Here is a 16,700-nt window from a genome sequence, read left to right on the forward strand (position 1 = left end):
CAGGTGGCGCTGTTGGGTCACTGGAGGAGCAGAACTTGTAATGTCCAGTGCCCGTCACCAGGCGGCGCTGAGAGATCCTTGGCTGCTGCCAGGTGGGTTGAAGGAAAGGGAAAAAAACAACACTCCCCAGGGTATATCAGAGAAAAAACAAAAAAAACTCAATTCCCCTTTGCTGCAGGCAGGCAAGTGAGCGGGAGAGAACCACACACACATCCACAAGATGCAAGTTCAAATCCAGTTTTATTATTGTTAGGCTGTACAATTTATATTATTCTGAGTCCTGTCCACGCGAACACGAGCACAGCACGCCATCACGATTGGTCAGCACGCGCTGTCCACGCGCCCTAGGTAACCCACCGATTTGTGGTTTTGAAGCCCACATTTGCATACCGTTTCTGTTATCACTGTTTTTCCCATCCTGCTTCTGCTGACTCCTGCATTCCTGCAGCAGTAAGCTGTTTCTTGTTTATCTTACCATTACCTCTTGACCTTTTCAGAACTCAGAATAATCATGCAGAATTGCTAAGGCCCCAACACTTCCCCCCTTTCGCTTAAACATAGAATCAAAGCTGTGAATGATACAATCTTGAAGACACCTAAAAATACATGGAACAACAAGCAATAAAACCAGAATAAAAATGAGTATAGACAACCATTGTTTCAGTACATCTTTTAGCCAACCTCCTATTCCCCATGATGCCAGTCAGGCATCCAATCCCGCAGATCCTTCTTTTACATGATGCATGCGTTCCTTAAGTTCTTGTAACTGTTTGTGTATGCTTTGTGAATGATCAGATAAATTCATACAACACATTCCCTCAAAATCCTGACACCCATGCCCATGTGCTAAAAGTCAATCACTGCTCTATTTTGCAAAACTGCATGTCTCAAGCTATTTACATCGCTAGCTAAACCTGTTAAGATTTCAGAAGTAGAGTTAAATTGTTTTACAGCCTAGCATGCCAAAGTTTTAATTTTCTTCCAGTTTGCTGCTGCCATGCCCCCTGGGAGGAAAAGTGACAAAGCAACGGCTTCACCTGCTGTTCCAAGTTTCACATTGTCATCACAATCAGGTGTTAAGTCTTTGAGATCTCTCTTGGTCCGAATGTGATTTGTTTGTCTTACCAGGTCACGCATGGCAGGTGCAAACATGGTTAACTTTCCAATGTAACATGGTCCTCCTACGGGACGAAAAGGAATACCAGGTCAAGCTCTATCACCACATATTAGAAAATAACCCTCAGGTAGTATTTTAGTAGACACATTTTCTACATTTAACTCCCCGGCATGTTTGGAGGTATTCCAATGATTAGATTGCCCAGTCACATTTTGGTAGCCCAAATATTATTGCATTACGCCGTCGGCATGCATGAGACGTTTCCATGAGTCTCCAAAATGGACGACTCCGGATCCATTGATTGGTAAAATCTTTGGGTATATATTGGTACAATTTGTTTGGTTAGAAACATCGCTCACACTTATGACAGGAGGAAATGATCCCCACAAATCCAATTCTTGTAAGGGTAAAGGTGCTGACTCGTTCAGTTGATATATCAACTGTTGTAAAAAACGTGCTTCTTTTACAATAGGCCAATTACACGATTTTGTACATTTGCCCCGTGAGTTGTCGTCTCTCCACTGCCAATAAGAGTTATTAATAGCAGTGTAGTTCACTCCCAAATGGCTAAAGTCTGTCCAATGTATGTATGGATAACCAATTAGACAAGTTCGAAAAGGATCACTGGCTTTTTGGAGGGATAGACAAAATTCTGTAACCCCAGACACATTGGCCCAAGTAACCCACATATTTTGTCTTGGGTCAATGTTGTGGATGGCTGCGACAGGGATGATGCTGGATAGAATTAGGTGGTAATACCAGATAGCCTTAGTTTTGTTGTTTACGTTGCCGTTTTTCCTTGCGTTTGCTAATCCGTAATTTATGAAACGCAAAACAAACCCGATCCATGTTTTGGGGAGGGACCATCCACCCCCTAGGGATACACAAGTTTTCATCACAGAACCAATCAAGGATCTTGGTGTCATTTTGAGCCATGATTCGGTCATATTCATGTTATGTACTCCACCTCTGTTCCGCTATCCACCTTTGTTCCTGGATTGGCCTACTATGATCAGAGAGGTTAAAACAACACAAGCAAACTTGTCTTGATTATAGGTAAAAACCATCCTGATATTTACCAACAGACCATTTAGTCAATTTTAACCAGCATTAACTTGCAATATCTTCAATATCTGCTTCCAATCTCCGAAGGCTAGCAGCATCAACTTACCATAATTAAATCTATATAACACATTCTCTTAAAATCTTAATATTCATTAAGTATTTAAGTTCACACACACATATCTGCGCAGCTTTTTTCACTCATGCAGCTTTTTTCCCAGTCATTCAGAAGGTGGCCACCTCAATCATCCTTCATTCACACATAGCTGGGATTTTTATTATATTTTTCATTTCAACCACAGATCTCAGATTCCTAAGTATTGTTGGCTTCTCAGTGCTTTTCAGTCTGCCATCTCTGGTGGTCATGTTCAGCAATTCCACCTGTCCTGAAGAGGAATCAATACAAGGAAACAAAAAGGCCTAACAAACCTAAATGAGATCCATTTCTGATCCAGGATCTGTTTATGTACATGCATATTCTCCTCCCCTCTTTTGTTTTGAAAATATGCTTAGTGTGTAAAATGCTTTTTGACAATAATTTGATCTCTGAGTGAGTTAGCCTTGCTTTAGAATACCAAAAGCTATGCAGTATAACAGAAATAACGTCAGGTGAACTGAAAAAAAAAGACAAAGAATCATGTGTGTACATTTTAAATTCCCACCTGAAATGTATCTTAACCTAATGCCAGAAAGGGGAAAAGAAAAGAAGGTATAATCTGCAATTATAAAATCACTTTAACCAAGTAACCAGAATCAATTATAGACCTCTTAAACCTTTAACTATTCCCCAGTAAGTTCCACTTCTCTGTCAACTGTGACAAACTCAGTGAAAAACACCACCATGCACATGAAAGTTCTCTTCAAAACTCCCTTTTTCCTTTTTTTTTTTTTTTGGTTGGTTTTTTTTTTTTTTTTTTTTTTTTTTTTGAATCAGCTGCAGTTTCAGCAGCTTTGTCTTAACACCACAAGTGCTAAGCCCTGCAGGTCTGGGTCCTCCGGGACTCCCCTCAGCGCAGGCAGCAGCATGCCCCGCTCTGGCTTGGAGCCCGCAGCGTCCCGGCTCCGCAGCCCGGCGCAGCCGCATCAACAGCGGCCCCGCCTTTACTCTGCTCCCAGCATCATTCTGCCTAGGCGTCCTGCTCTGTGCGGGCTCTCCTCCGCCGATGTTGTCTCTGTGCTCTCTGGATGTTGCTATCTCCGCAGTCTGGGATGTAGTCAGGTCTCAGTTTCTGTCCATCTGCCTCTTCCAGTTGTTTTCACTGTTATCAAAAGCTTAACAAACCGTTGCTCTTAAAAGTTCTGTCAGTTCTACGTAGTTACCGTGCAGAAACAGATGAGAGCAGTCAGACAATTTTACCGAGGGTCTGCGTGGAGAAAAAAGGATGTTTCAGAGCCGCAGTCAGCCCCTCGTTCCGCAGTGGGTCTTGAACCTATGACCCAGGGATTCACAGTCCTATGCTTTACCGAGCGAGCTATCCAAGCTCCTTTCAGACTAGTTGCGCTCTCTTCAAGCTAGCCAGGCTCTCTTCAACTAACACAGCAGCAACAGCCCTAGGGAGCTCCTGCGTTTGAAAGGTTTCAGACACCACTGTCACACAAGTTTTTGTTTTTCAGTCTTAAGAGTAGCAATGCTTAACTCCGTGTCTTCTATCTGTGACTGTTGTAGTGAAGCTATAACTTGCAAAGCAAACATAGTTTTGCCTCTTGTTCAAGTTAAAACATTTTTAAAGTCAAAGAATGTCGTGGGCGGGCTTTACGGACTTCCATAGTTGCTGTCCTTTGTAAAGCGGAGCAGCGCGGGGGTGTGCTCCGGGCGCCTCTGCCTTCCCGTGTCTTCCAGCAGCCCTCCATCTTGTCTCGCCCTCCCGTCTCGGTCCGTCCTCAGGGCACACTGCTTGAGGTGGGGGAGGGGGGGGGGTGCGGGTTGTTCGATCACGATCTGAGGCGGCCCCGGTATTTTACTTTCGATTTGTACTTCAGGCAATTGCTTTTCGTTACTGGGGTTCCACGGTGGTAATTCGTCATCTAAACCCCACGCTATTTGTTCTGCCTTAGTCATGACAGGACATGTCAACGGAGGATAATTAGGGGGGTCTCCAAGAGGTGGCCAGACACCCTGCATTTCAGCCGCGCGTTCTGCCTTTGTTTGAGAGCTATCGGGAGGCCGCACTGCAGCTTTAACAGCCCCGGCGACTTGCGCCTTGCCGTGTAGCCGTTCAATCAGTATTCGCAGAGTACGGTAAGTTTTTGCTAATGTCTTTGCCCCTTTCGTTCCAAGTTGTACCGATTCCCACAAGTCCTCCCCCACCTTTTTGCCATGTCTCAGTCTTATATATATCTTGCGTGGAGGAGAAAAATCCACGGCGGTGACACCAACATAGTAAATCTATCAGCGCCGAACGCGGCAACTGAGCGTCAGTCTTATCAGCCAATTTCATTAGGCTATCGACAACCGCCTTTTCCACTGCTAACGCAGTTAATCTCATCCTGCTTATCTTCCTGACTCACCGGTCAGTCCGTGCACGATCCGCCTTTCTTCTGGTGCCCAGCTATAACTCGCTGGCAGCAGGATCCTCGCAGGTTCTGCAGTCCGATGTTCGATAGTCCCCAAGCATGTATGTCGGGGTTCACCAGATGCTGCAGGCAGGCAAGCGAGCGGGAGAGAACCACACACACATCCACAAGATGCAAGTTCAAATCCAGTTTTATTATTGTTAGGCTGTACAATTTATATTATTCTGAGTCCTGTCCACGCGAACACGAGCACAGCACGCCATCACGATTGGTCAGCACGCGCTGTCCACGCGCCCTAGGTAACCCACCGATTTGTGGTTTTGAAACCCACATTTGCATACCGTTTCTGTTATCACTGTTTTTCCCATCCTGTTTCTGCTGACTCCTGCATTCCTGCAGCAGCAAGCCGTTTCTTGTTTATCTTACCATTACCTCTTGACCTTTTCAGAACTCAGAATAATCATGCAGAATTGCTAAGGCCCCAACACCCCTTCCCTTCCCACACTGGAAAAAAGGGGGGGAGGGGGAAGGGGGGAAGGAAAAAAAACCAGCAATAAAACAGAAAGTTCTCCCAATGGAAGAAAACTCACGAACTTCAGCTGGTTAGGATTAGTTTTAAGTAGGGCCTGCAACCAGCAACAGCTGAGAAGCGAGCAACAGCAAATTCTCCTCTGGCAGGAAGAAAGAAGAAACCAGGCAGCTCTGCAGCTTGCAGCAGGTCCTCTGCCCACTGGCACACACACCAGCCACACTTCCCCACCTCCTTCAATCGGAGCCTCTTAATTTCAGATTTATGATTGCCTAGAAAGAGAAGTTTGGGTCTTTTTCTCCTAATCCATCCTCAGCAAAAGACCCTTGTCTCATTTAAACTGGGACAGACCTCCTCAGCCCATGTCACCTGCTCCTCTTCTTCTTCAGAAGACAGTCCAAAACTCTCACCTTCAGGCCAGTTGGTGATAATTTCCATAATCCTGGGGCAATTAGGATTCCCTATCCAGGTTCACTGTGTGATCAAAGCGATCCACTTACTCCATATGGCATCGGTGGCGTGATGTGTAGAAAGAGCTTTTCCTTTGAAATATCCAGCCCAGTGCTGGTAGTCAGGGTGTCAGGAGGAGCTGTGCTTCAGTGTCAATCACTTCTGAGGCAGCTTGAACTCCTTCATAAGCAGCCAGGATCTCTTTCTCAGTTGGGGTATAGTTGGCTTCAGATCCTTTGTATCCCCAATTCCAGAATCCCAGTGGTTGTCCTCGTGTCTCTCCAGGCACTTTCTGCCAGAGGCTCCAGGAAGGACCATTCTCCCCGGTTGCAGTGTAGAATGCATTCTTCACGTCCGGTCCTGTCCTGTCCTGACTGGCCCAAGGGCTACTGCACGGGCAATCTCCTGTTTAATTTGTTCAAAGGTCTGTTGTTGTTCAGGGTCCCATTGGAAATAATTTTTCTTCTGTGTCACAAGGTAGAGAAGACTTACAATCTGACTGTACTCAGGGATATGCATCCTCCAAAAGCCCATGGCGCCTAGGAAAGCCTATGTTTCCTTCTTGCTGGTTGGTGGGGACATGGCTGCTATTTTTTAATCACCTCTATTGGAATCTGTCAGTGTCCATCTTGTCACTTCACTCCTAGGAACTGAATTTCCTGAACAGGTCCCTTGATCTTACTTTGTTTAATGGCAAAATCAGCTCTTAGGAGAATCTGAATTATCTTCTCTCCTTTCTCGAAGACTTCCCCCTGTTGTGTTCCCCCATACAATGACATCATCGATGTACTGTAGATGTTCTGGAGCCTCACCCTTTTCCAGTGCAGTCTGGATCAGTCCATGACAAATGGTAGTACTGTTTCTACCCCTGGGGCAGCTGATTCCAGGTGTACTGCACACCTCTCCAAGTGAAAGCAAATTGTGGTCTGTACTCTGTTGCAAAAGGAATGGAGAAAAAGGCATTGGCAATGTCAGTGGTGGCATACCACTTGGCTGCCTTGGACTCCAGCTCGTACTGAAGCTCCAGCATGTTCGGCACAGCAGCACTCAGGGGTGGTGTGACTTCATTGAGTCCACGGTAATCCACCGTCAGCCTCTACTCTCTTCACTTACCCAGGCTGCTAAGGAAGAGGTGAGTTTTCCATCCCACTTCCTCATATCTTCCCCATGCTCATGGAGGTAAAACCATAGATTACCAAGTGGAATGTACCCTCTCTCCTTAGCTGGGGGATGCCTGCTCCTGATAGCAGAGACTCTTGTTTGTCCTGGTGAGATATGGAAGATCCCTTCCTTAATTTCCTTTCTTAGTTTCTGGTGGCCTTCTTCAATCTTCTCTTCCAGGCTTCAGACATGTTTGGCCAGGTTGGTTTCCACAGATGAGACGTGGGCTCGCAATGGGGTGGTGACAGTGTCTTCATAAATCCTGAGTTTGCTAACCAGCGCACCCACCTTGTCCTCTCCCTCCCTCCATTGCAACGTTGCTAAGTAGCGGGAATACCTTTCTGGCCCGAGTTGTGCAAACTTTAACCACATCTGGGATGTGCACTGTACACCATCTGGACTTTTAGGGAATCTTTTGTCCTCTGAAAAGATTATCTCCAGTACAGCTAATTCCCTTAAGCACCGGATACCTTGTTCCATTGTGTTCCACTGTCCTTGCTGTACGTGAAGGTCCTCCTTACAAAGATATCTCTCCTTCACACTGGACAACAGTCTCCACCAGAGGCTGAGAGTTTCCTGCCTCTTTCCAATCCCCTGATCAATGGCTACATCTCGAGACAGGGATCCCAGTTGCCTTGCTTCCCTCCCATCTAGAATTGTATCATTAGCTGCAGCGTCCCAGATTCCAAGCAACCAGGTCAGAATGGACTCATTCGTCTGTTGATTGAACTCTCTCCGGAGTTCACATAGCTCACCCGGGGATAGGGACCAAATGATTATTTCTGGCTCTGTCTCCTCCACTGGACGTGAAGGTGCTGCCTCTTCACCATCATCCACTATATGAACTGATTTAGTCTTTGATTTCCTTTTCTGGACAGGGCAACTGGCTATTGGTTTCAGTTGTCCTTCTGGTCTCCTCGACTGGTTTGTGTGGACATGGTGCTGGTTGGTTTATTTCTTTTTCCCTCTGACTCAGCCGTGGTTTGGGTGGACATGGTGCCTGTGGATTTGCTCCTTCTCTCCTCCCCCTGATGGTGCTGTACCATGACAAGTAGTATCCGGTAGGTAGTGGCCAAGGCCCAGCAGGTTGCTGTGAGCTGGCTGTCTCTGGAGCTGCCAGAGCATTTTTCCTTGACCAGTCTTATCACACTAACAGGGTCCTGCAGTTGTTCAGGGGTGAATTTCCAGATCATTGGAGGAGAGAACTTCTTCAAATACTGGCTGATGTCCTCCCACTTCCTGTGCCACTCAACATTATCCACTCCCATGGCAGGCCTCCAGACAACCTCCCTAGAAGACTCTGTTCTGACCCTAAGCATGGTGTAGACAGAACAGAGCAGACAAAGCAACAGTAACAACAACATTACACTGTCTTTAACATCAAAAGGAAACTCAATATTTTCAAAGACTGTTGTAGCAGGTCTGAAGGAGGAGAAGGAGGTGAAAGGCTGGAAACAACCATTCCCTCCTGTTCCCCCAAAAGGCTGGGTGCGTATTTTAATGAGGTAGCAACCCAAACCAGGACAGGCAAACAAGACTGAATACACATTCACAACAAAACTCACTGCTTCTGATGTTATGACGACATAAATATAGTATATTAATAAAGCAATTTTGATCCCTCTCCCTGATCTTAAAGAGATCATCAAAATAGGCAAATAGTACCCCATATACAGAAATATGAACAGGTTTAGATACAACATCCATGTGAATACATCAAGGAACATAGTGATCAGGGAGTTTCTGTATGCAAATACACAAATGTTTAAAATGAAATTGTGATTCTGACTTCTCTCTCAGGTCCCATGTTGGGATCCAAAAATGTGCTGGTTTAAAGGTAAATCGGCAGGAGAAATTAACCCAACTCAAAAGAGATTATAAGTCAAAATTACCATTTAATAAAAAGAATACAATAAAGACAATTATACAGATGAACAATTGGTTTTAACCCACAAAAAACCAAATGTATAACCCGGCACTCTGGGGCACTAACAGAATGCTGTTTGTTGGCCCCCGTGCTGAGCCCCACTTGGGCCCCCTGAGTTCAAAAAAAAAGGAGAGGAAGAACCTGTTGATGAGAGTGATGGTCGCAGTCTGGTTGAGAGGGGTGGTTGCAATCTGGTCGAGAGTGGTGGTCGCAGTCTGGTCAAGGTTCTGGTCCTCCTCTGGATCCCACGAGTGGTACCAGAAGTCCCAGGACCCCAAGATTATATACACTCAGGTTCAGGTAGGAATGCCCAGCACCTCCCCAAGTGTGGGGAGTTCCACAATGGGTGATTGTGAGTTGTGGGTGTGAGGACAGGAACATCCTCCTATCTCACAGGCCTCTTAACACCCAGCTTATAACCTGAGGGGTCAGCTGCTGCAAATGGTCTATTGTTAACAGTTTCTGGGAAATGACATAGAGGGTTTAGAATATACAGTTTGGGTTACACCCACACAGTGATGAATTGGTTCCAGCTGTTCTAACTAGGACACAGGGTTACTTTGTCCCATTAGCAACCCCACCAACTGTTGTTTACCTGCATCTGATCTGGGTCCAAAGTTGTGTATTTTCTCATGGCCACTCTGTCTAAAAATGCAGTCGAGGTCTCATCGCTGCTTTACATCATGCAAAGCCACCCAATTCACTGCTTTAGGTATGGCACTTTGTAATCCTAGATGGACTAGCATCCTATACTGAACCAGTAATTTATACTGATCAGGATTATTTGGATCTCAGGATCTTTTAGTGGAAAAAATATCATCTAATCTCCCTACTAAAACATTTGTTGTAATCTGTCCCTCCACATGATTTCTTGCTGTTTTTATTACAAGTTCTTTCTCTGTTTCCATCAATTCTGATAATATTAATTCCACATCTGACGAATCAATGTCTAGATTTTTCACAATTAATTCAAATCTCTTAGCCACTTTCTCAGGATCTTCCCTAAAATGCTTAGCTTCCTCCCTCCAGCTATTCAAATCATTTGATGAAAAGGGTACTTTTATCTTTCCTGGATTACCTGTATGTGTTATTACCTGTTGTAAGGGAGCAACTGTATGACTAGCCTCGGTTTTAACTTTTGCTTTACCCCCAGTTTTACCTTTAACCTTTTGTCCCATGGGCTGACCATGAGTGGAATATGTGCTGCTCACCTCTTCCTCCAGGTCTTCCATGCTTTCTGCTACGCCTTCCAAATCCATTGCATCTAGTCCGGATTCCTGTGGGCTTCCAGGTCCTGGTCTAGCTGGGTCTGGCCCTCTAGAATAGGTCGGATGCAATTCTTGAGGATCTATTATACTCTCCTCATCACTGTCTTTCTTTCCTAACTTGAGACACCTCTGACCTATACTACATGCATCACAACAATGCTTTCTTGGTTTACTATTTTTATGACTTTTCTCCAATGCCAAAACAAGAAGATCTTGAGGTGGTATATTAATACCACAACTTTTCTGCCATTCAGGTTTATTTCTTAAAGTGAAAAACATATCTGCATGCATAACCTCATCCCATTTCTATTCTATGTGGAGGAATAACATGAGCTGTAAATTTTTATTGTAATTAAGAGTTCCTTCGGGTGGTCACTTTTCCCCATCATTTAATGTATATAGCGGCCACCAATTTTGGCAGTATTTTAAAAAGTTCCTTTTACTCACATTTCCTCATGGAATTCCTCCCAGATCTTTCCAGTGTTTTAATATACACCCTAAAGGAGTTTTGGTATTTATTTCTTTACTTAATTTGACACCCATTACTATTAAATCTACAATATATCAATGATCACCACTATTATATTGCCAAAATAATACTTGTTAAATCCAAATATCACCTCAATTAAAACCTCATACAGCAACTAAACTCACAATCAACCTCTATTAACACACAAATCCACAAGATGTCACCCTAAGACCACAAAATATTTGGCTTTCACCATAAGCCTGTATATTCACACCAATCCACAAGATGCCACTGCTGACCACAAAATACACTCTGTATAGTAAATCTGTGTGTAACAATAGAAAGATGTTTTTATGAGTAGTACAACAATAAAACCTGGCCCACTGAGTTCCTTTTAAGCTTTGATTAGCTCCACATCTAATACAATATAAATTTAGAGTCCAATCTAGCCTTATTTCCTGGGTACCCCTGAGTCCGAGAATATAACTTTTACAGTTATTACACAAAGATCGCAAATATAATGAACAATTACAAAGGGGACAAAGTCTAATTCTAGGTCTTAAGCGACATAATAGATTCAAAGTCAATTGTTCAGAACTGTCCCCTATTAAAGGATTCTTAACAAGATGTTTCTATAACTGGTTCAGAACAAATAAAAACTTCAGATGTTCGATTTTGTTTCCAAAACAAAACAACACAAAGTGAGAATAGTGACATATAAAACACAAAGCACTACCACAGCTGCTAAACTCCAGGAGTTCATAACAAAAGAGCAAACCAAAAGGAAACTTAGATATTTTGTTTCCTTCAAAATAAACAATATTTGGCCAAATAAAACCAAAACTGGAACATACCAGCTCTAGGGGTTTTTCCCTCAGATCCGTTTTGACCCTGTGAGACGGCGTCCTATCTTTGTCTTAAGGGAAAATGTAACCAAATTAGACAAAAGCAAATATAAATACCTTTTATCAATATGCAGTGAGTTCTTGTCCACCACCGCAGTAAGCCGCCAAAGAGGGGAGGCCCTCTGAGTAAAACTCATGGCGTGCCCAGGGGGTCCCGAGCTCCGACGGATTCTGCAGCTGGGTGGAGATAACTCCTGCCTGGCTCTCCAAATTGATGCTGAAAAACTCTGGAATGAAAAACTGCTCAAAGAATTTTCCTATCTTTTAGCAGTGAGGTATTTATTAAGACAACTTTGGGAGCAAACCAGCTCGCACGCTGGAAAAACTTGCTCAAGGCACCAATGCAAAACAAGGTAATTTATACAGTCTAAATCTGTGGTTACATACATATTCATATGATTACAACATCTAATCATGCATACTGATTATAGGCGGAGTCTAGATGGAGCTTGGGGTGGTGCTTTACAGATTCTTCTCTGGATGGTTGTGATAGTTTTAATCTAGGCCTTCCTGGCAACCAGCTCATAACCAAGGAAGTGGTAATGTTCCCAGTATTCCATATGATTTTTACGTAAAACAGGGTATAAATAAGAAGGGAGAGAAGCCTTTGCTCCCTTCTCTTCCAGTGGATCTGAAGGTGCAGGTTCTCTGCTGTCAGTTCTGCACATGTGGAGGAGTGAGGCCTAGTGAGGCCTTGTAGACATTTGGAGGTGGAGAGTGAAAGCGGTCATTTGGCCCAATTCTGCTATCTCAAGGAGAGTAGTATGATTTTCTTTTACAAGTTCTTTATTGGCTGTGCCCAGGTTTCAATTGTGCATATCTGTTTTAGTTTTCTTTTTGTCCTGGCTGCCCCATACAGGGGAAAGCAGAGTCTATGAGGCAGCTGTGCAGGCTGCTTAAAGTACTAACTGTCCCTAGGGGCTCAGGGCAACACATACCACAATTAGGCAGCTTTGGGGGCACTGCCTTTTTTTCTAAAAGCCTCCCACCCCAACCTAGCACAAATCCTATCTTGATCTGCCTTCCAGCCCTCAAGCCTGTTATAGGTTAGTATAAGAATTTAGACAACTCAATTCCAATTAAACATTGATAAATTTATTAAGCAAGCGATAATAAAGCAAAACAGTGCTGGGTGGCCTGGAGGGCAAGAGCCCTGCCCAGGCACACACCGAAATGAAGTCAGTGTCTCCTTTTATACACCTTCGTGGTTGTTAAGTACATGTTAAGTGGTGTCTGACATTGGCTTTTCGGATGTAAATTTCTTTGTTGCTTGAGTTCGGTGGTTGGGTAAGTGGTCGTCTGGTATTTGTCAGAGATGAAAAGGTGCAGTTCTTATCAGCTGTTTATTGACACTTGCTTGATTAGCAAGCTGTCTGTGAAACTCCTCTTGTTTAATTACAAAAAGTTTCTGACTCCCTCATACACATAAGATTTTATGAACAAAGTTAACCCTTCTATTACAAAGCCAGCAGTGCCAAAGGCAGGCTTCCTATTGTATTTTCCCCCAGGAGGTGTGCCGCTCAGAAACGTCTGCAATTGAAGTGGGGCTTTCAGGGAACAATGTAGAGCAAATTCTGTTGGTTCTGCAAAATGTCCTGAGAAGCTAAGGCCAGGCCTTTTGCCAAGCCCTGGCAAAAGCAGTCTTTTGACTGGAGGGAGCAGCGCCAAAAAGGCACAGGCACGTTTTGGGTGGACTTGATGCGGTAACAAATGACAAGAAATGGTACTTCTAGCTACCGCAGCCTCTTCTGCGACCTCGTTGCCCGCCGTCAGGGTCGCAGCACTACAGGGGGCAGATCCCTCCGCGGACTCGCCCAGGTCGGATTCCTCCGCGCCCCGAGGGCGCGCAAACTCCCTGAGCCCCGGTAAGCGCCAGGTCGACGAGGGCGGACCCGCCAAGGAGGCAGGGACAAGCGAAAAAGACAGGGGAGCCAGCCAATCGAGTCGCGGGAACGGCCGGCGGCGATCCGGTGGCCCAATGGGCCCGCCGCGGAGGGATGGGCCGAGTGGAGGAAGCGCGGGAGCGACGACGGGCGTTGTCGTGGCTGACGAGATTATCGGGGCGCGGGCCGCCCGGCCTGGTGGCGCCACTACTGTCTTCGGAATAATCATCGGCAAGGCGCTTCCGCGGTACCGTCAGCGACGAGGACGAGGAGGTAGCCGCGGCTTTTCTCTGTGCGCGCTTCCTCTTCCCTTTCCCCTGCCCTGACCCCCGCGTTCCCGGGCACCCTGAGCCGAGGGCCTGGGGCGCGGTGCTCGGGAGCGCGACAGGGCGGGTGGCGGCGCTGCTGCTGCGTGTGGGTGGAGGGGCGGGGGACGGACGGGGCCTCTCTGGGTTGTGGCGCTCTCACTGCACCATCCCCAAAGCTTGTTCCGTGCCCCGCCCCCACCCCCCCCCGGTGCCGCGGCGCGTACTGGGTTGCTGCTGCTGCTGCTGTCCGGGCTCTCCTCGGTTCCCAGCCCCACCGCGTCGTGTGCGCGCGTAGAGAAGGGCCTCCGACGGTAACGCACTTGGCGTCAGCCGCAGACGTTTGCCGCACGATGTCCCTTTGGCACTGCAAGTCGTGCAGAGTTTGCTGCCGAGGGATGGGGGTGGTCCTACCTCGTGGAGGATGATAGTTCTGAAAGCTTATTTTGGGAACACGTAGTCAATCTCCTCGGGGAGTCCGGGTGAGGGGGTGTGTGTGTCTGTAAACAGTGAAGGTCTGAGCAGTGACCGTAATGAGTTGGCTCTGCATTGGAGACGTGCAGGTCTCGATGTGCCTCGTAACGGCATCGAAGAGGTTTCACAGCTCTGCTGTGCTAGGCTTCAGTTCTGAACCCCTCAAACTGGATTATTAAAGCAAAGAATCACAGCTTTTTCTCGTTTCTCTTAAAAATAATAATAATAAAAAAATATCTGGAACCTGGTCATCCTGCAGGCTGCAAAAGCTTCCCAGATGTTGTTTCTGTGGGGAAGTGGGACCGTGATAACAGCATGCTTGCGAGGTTCACGGGTGCTGGTGCTGGGAACTAGAGTGAGGTGCTTAGAGCGGGGGGTGGGGGAAAACGCAGCCGTTGCCTATGGGATGTTAACTTTAAGTTAGTGTCCCGTATCATTTTGTTCTTAAAATGCTGAAGGTTAAGAGTTAGGGACGTCTTCTGCTTTTGCAGCAATATGGTTTGTGCGCAATATCGAAGACAGACTCGTACTGTGCACTTGCAGGCTCCCTGTGATTATGCGTTTGTTCCATACTTGAGCTCCCTGTACCGTGGGAGATGAATGGCCGCTGCTCTTCCACTTCACCAAACTCTTTGCTGATTCAGTTAAGCCATTTGTCTCCGGCCTCTGCGTGGACCACATCCAATAGAAAAAGTGCTTAGGAAACAATCAGCCCGAACGAAAACCTGCTGGAAGTCGCTAATCGCAAGTAGTGGCCCGTCTTCCTTGTCCCCATGGTCTTGCATGCTGAATGGCGCTTCTGGAGGGGGCTCTGTAAATACGTTGCATTCTGGGTATAGAAAGCATTGATATTGCGCAAGACAGACCAACGTTCCAGCTTGTGTTTGGGGTACCTGGCAATCTGTTTCTGTAGGAGTTCAGTGGGGCAGCTGGATTTGCTTAAGCCATTACCTTTCTCTGAAGCCGGTTGCATTTTAACTGTTCGCTCTTCCTCCAGTGCCTCGCGTTCGACAATCTTTCACCCCAAGCTGCGATGCTTTTCCTAGTCATGCTTAAGGAGCCAGTTATCAGGTTATCTGAAGCAGAAGATTCTGGGGAATCTGTAAGTACTGTGGGAGCTTTCTGTACGCTAAACTGTACCTGTAATTAGTTCCTCATTTTCCCCTATGGTGTGCCTAATCGGTCGTTGTAGCTTTGCTTGGCAAAGGTGTGTTGCAGGCGGGTGGAGGGGCAGTAATTCAAAGCGCAATGGTTAAATTGCTTGGAATTGGCTAGCTGCTTTCTCTGGGTGGTTCTCTGCTCTTATTCCTTCCCTTCCTGCCCTCTCCCTTGTTTGTGTGTTCCGTTTTGGTTTATTTTATTTAATTTTATTTGTGGGTGTGTACTTCCTTCTCCAGCTTCTTGGGAGTGTAATGGTTGCTGACGAGAAGCGTGCTGCTCACCTGGGCCTGACCAGTGGATTCCGGATGGTTTTGAACGAAGGGCCCGAGGGTGGGCAGTCTGTGTATCGCATACATCTACGTGTTCTGGGTGGCCGTCAGTTGGGCTGGCCGCCCGGCTAAGATTTTTACACCGCAAGAGTTGCCGCACGTGTACAAATCGCCACTGAATGGATTTCATCTGTTGACCATCAATCCAGCCGCTGTCGATGTGCAAGTTTTTGTGACGTGTGTCTGCGGAAGGTAATAAAAGCTTTGAGCAGCAGTTGCACAATAAAGATTTAGCATGGGGATATCATCTCTGTCTTGCGCGTCTTACTGAGGGGAAATAGTTCTGCGAGTTCAAACGGTGTCTCCCAGGAGTGCAAGTATGTGGAACGTTTCAGCCTGTTAACAGCGTTCCATAGACAGATAGTGATTTGCCCGGTCATTTGAAGCATGACGCTGCAAGCGCTTAGCAGTCCCCTGCGCCTTGTAGGAAGCAAAGTCTTAGCTATTTGGCAGTGGTGTGCAAATGTACAGGAAGCCCATGTAGGCTGCTGCTAAAAGTTTAGAAGATACTGTTTGTGACGCTACAGGCAGGGGTGGTTTTGGCACGGTGCAATGTGTTGGAAGCATCTGACTCCCGTTGGAGCTCTTTATCAATGGCTGTGTGATAAGGCCCCCTTGATATCCCTTTTCTGCTGAGGAGGGATGTGGTAGGAGAAAAGAGTTGGTCTGACCGGCAGCTGTGGTGCTTCCACAGTACAATGGAATCTTTCTTTTGTCGATTTGGGTCAGCTGTCCTGAGTGTGTCCCCTCCCAACCTCTTGCCCACCCCCAGTTTACTGGACTGTGGGGGTGGCGGTGGTTGGAGAGACAGCCTCCATGCTGTGTGAGCAGTGCTCCGCAGTAGCCGAAACACGTCTGTTGTCAACACCCTTCTAGCTACAACTGCAAAGCACAGCACTACGAGGGCTGCTATAGGGAAAGTTATCTCCATCCCAGCCAGACCCAAGCCAAAACTGCATCACAGGGAGACAGCAAACTGCATCTTGCTTTAACAGCTCTTAAAAAAGGGAGATGGGTGTGGGAAAGCAGGGCGGTCCTTCGTTGCCCTTGAACACTAGGTTATTTGCTCCAAGTTCTGAAAAATGTTTGCATGTGCAGGTTATTTAGAACAGGCTTGATCCTATGGACCACGTGGGGATCGTGTGG

The 16,700-nt window shown here is 46.3% G+C and overlaps 1 long non-coding RNA gene across 1 annotated transcript; it reads right to left on the reverse strand.

Moving 5' to 3' along the window:
• Positions 1-221: 221 nt before the first annotated feature.
• On the reverse strand, positions 222-5,163 carry LOC126646742 (uncharacterized). Its single transcript, XR_007630380.1, has 2 exons — positions 4,688-5,163; positions 222-3,543 (listed from the first exon to the last, which is right to left on the reverse strand). It is a non-coding gene; the product is annotated as an uncharacterized LOC126646742 (long non-coding RNA).
• Positions 5,164-16,700: the final 11,537 nt, after the last annotated feature.

The sequence above is a fragment of the Myiozetetes cayanensis genome, unplaced genomic scaffold, assembly GCF_022539395.1.
Source record: "Myiozetetes cayanensis isolate MyiCay16 unplaced genomic scaffold, myiCay2020 scf388, whole genome shotgun sequence".
Lineage (NCBI taxonomy): Eukaryota > Metazoa > Chordata > Aves > Passeriformes > Tyrannidae > Myiozetetes > Myiozetetes cayanensis.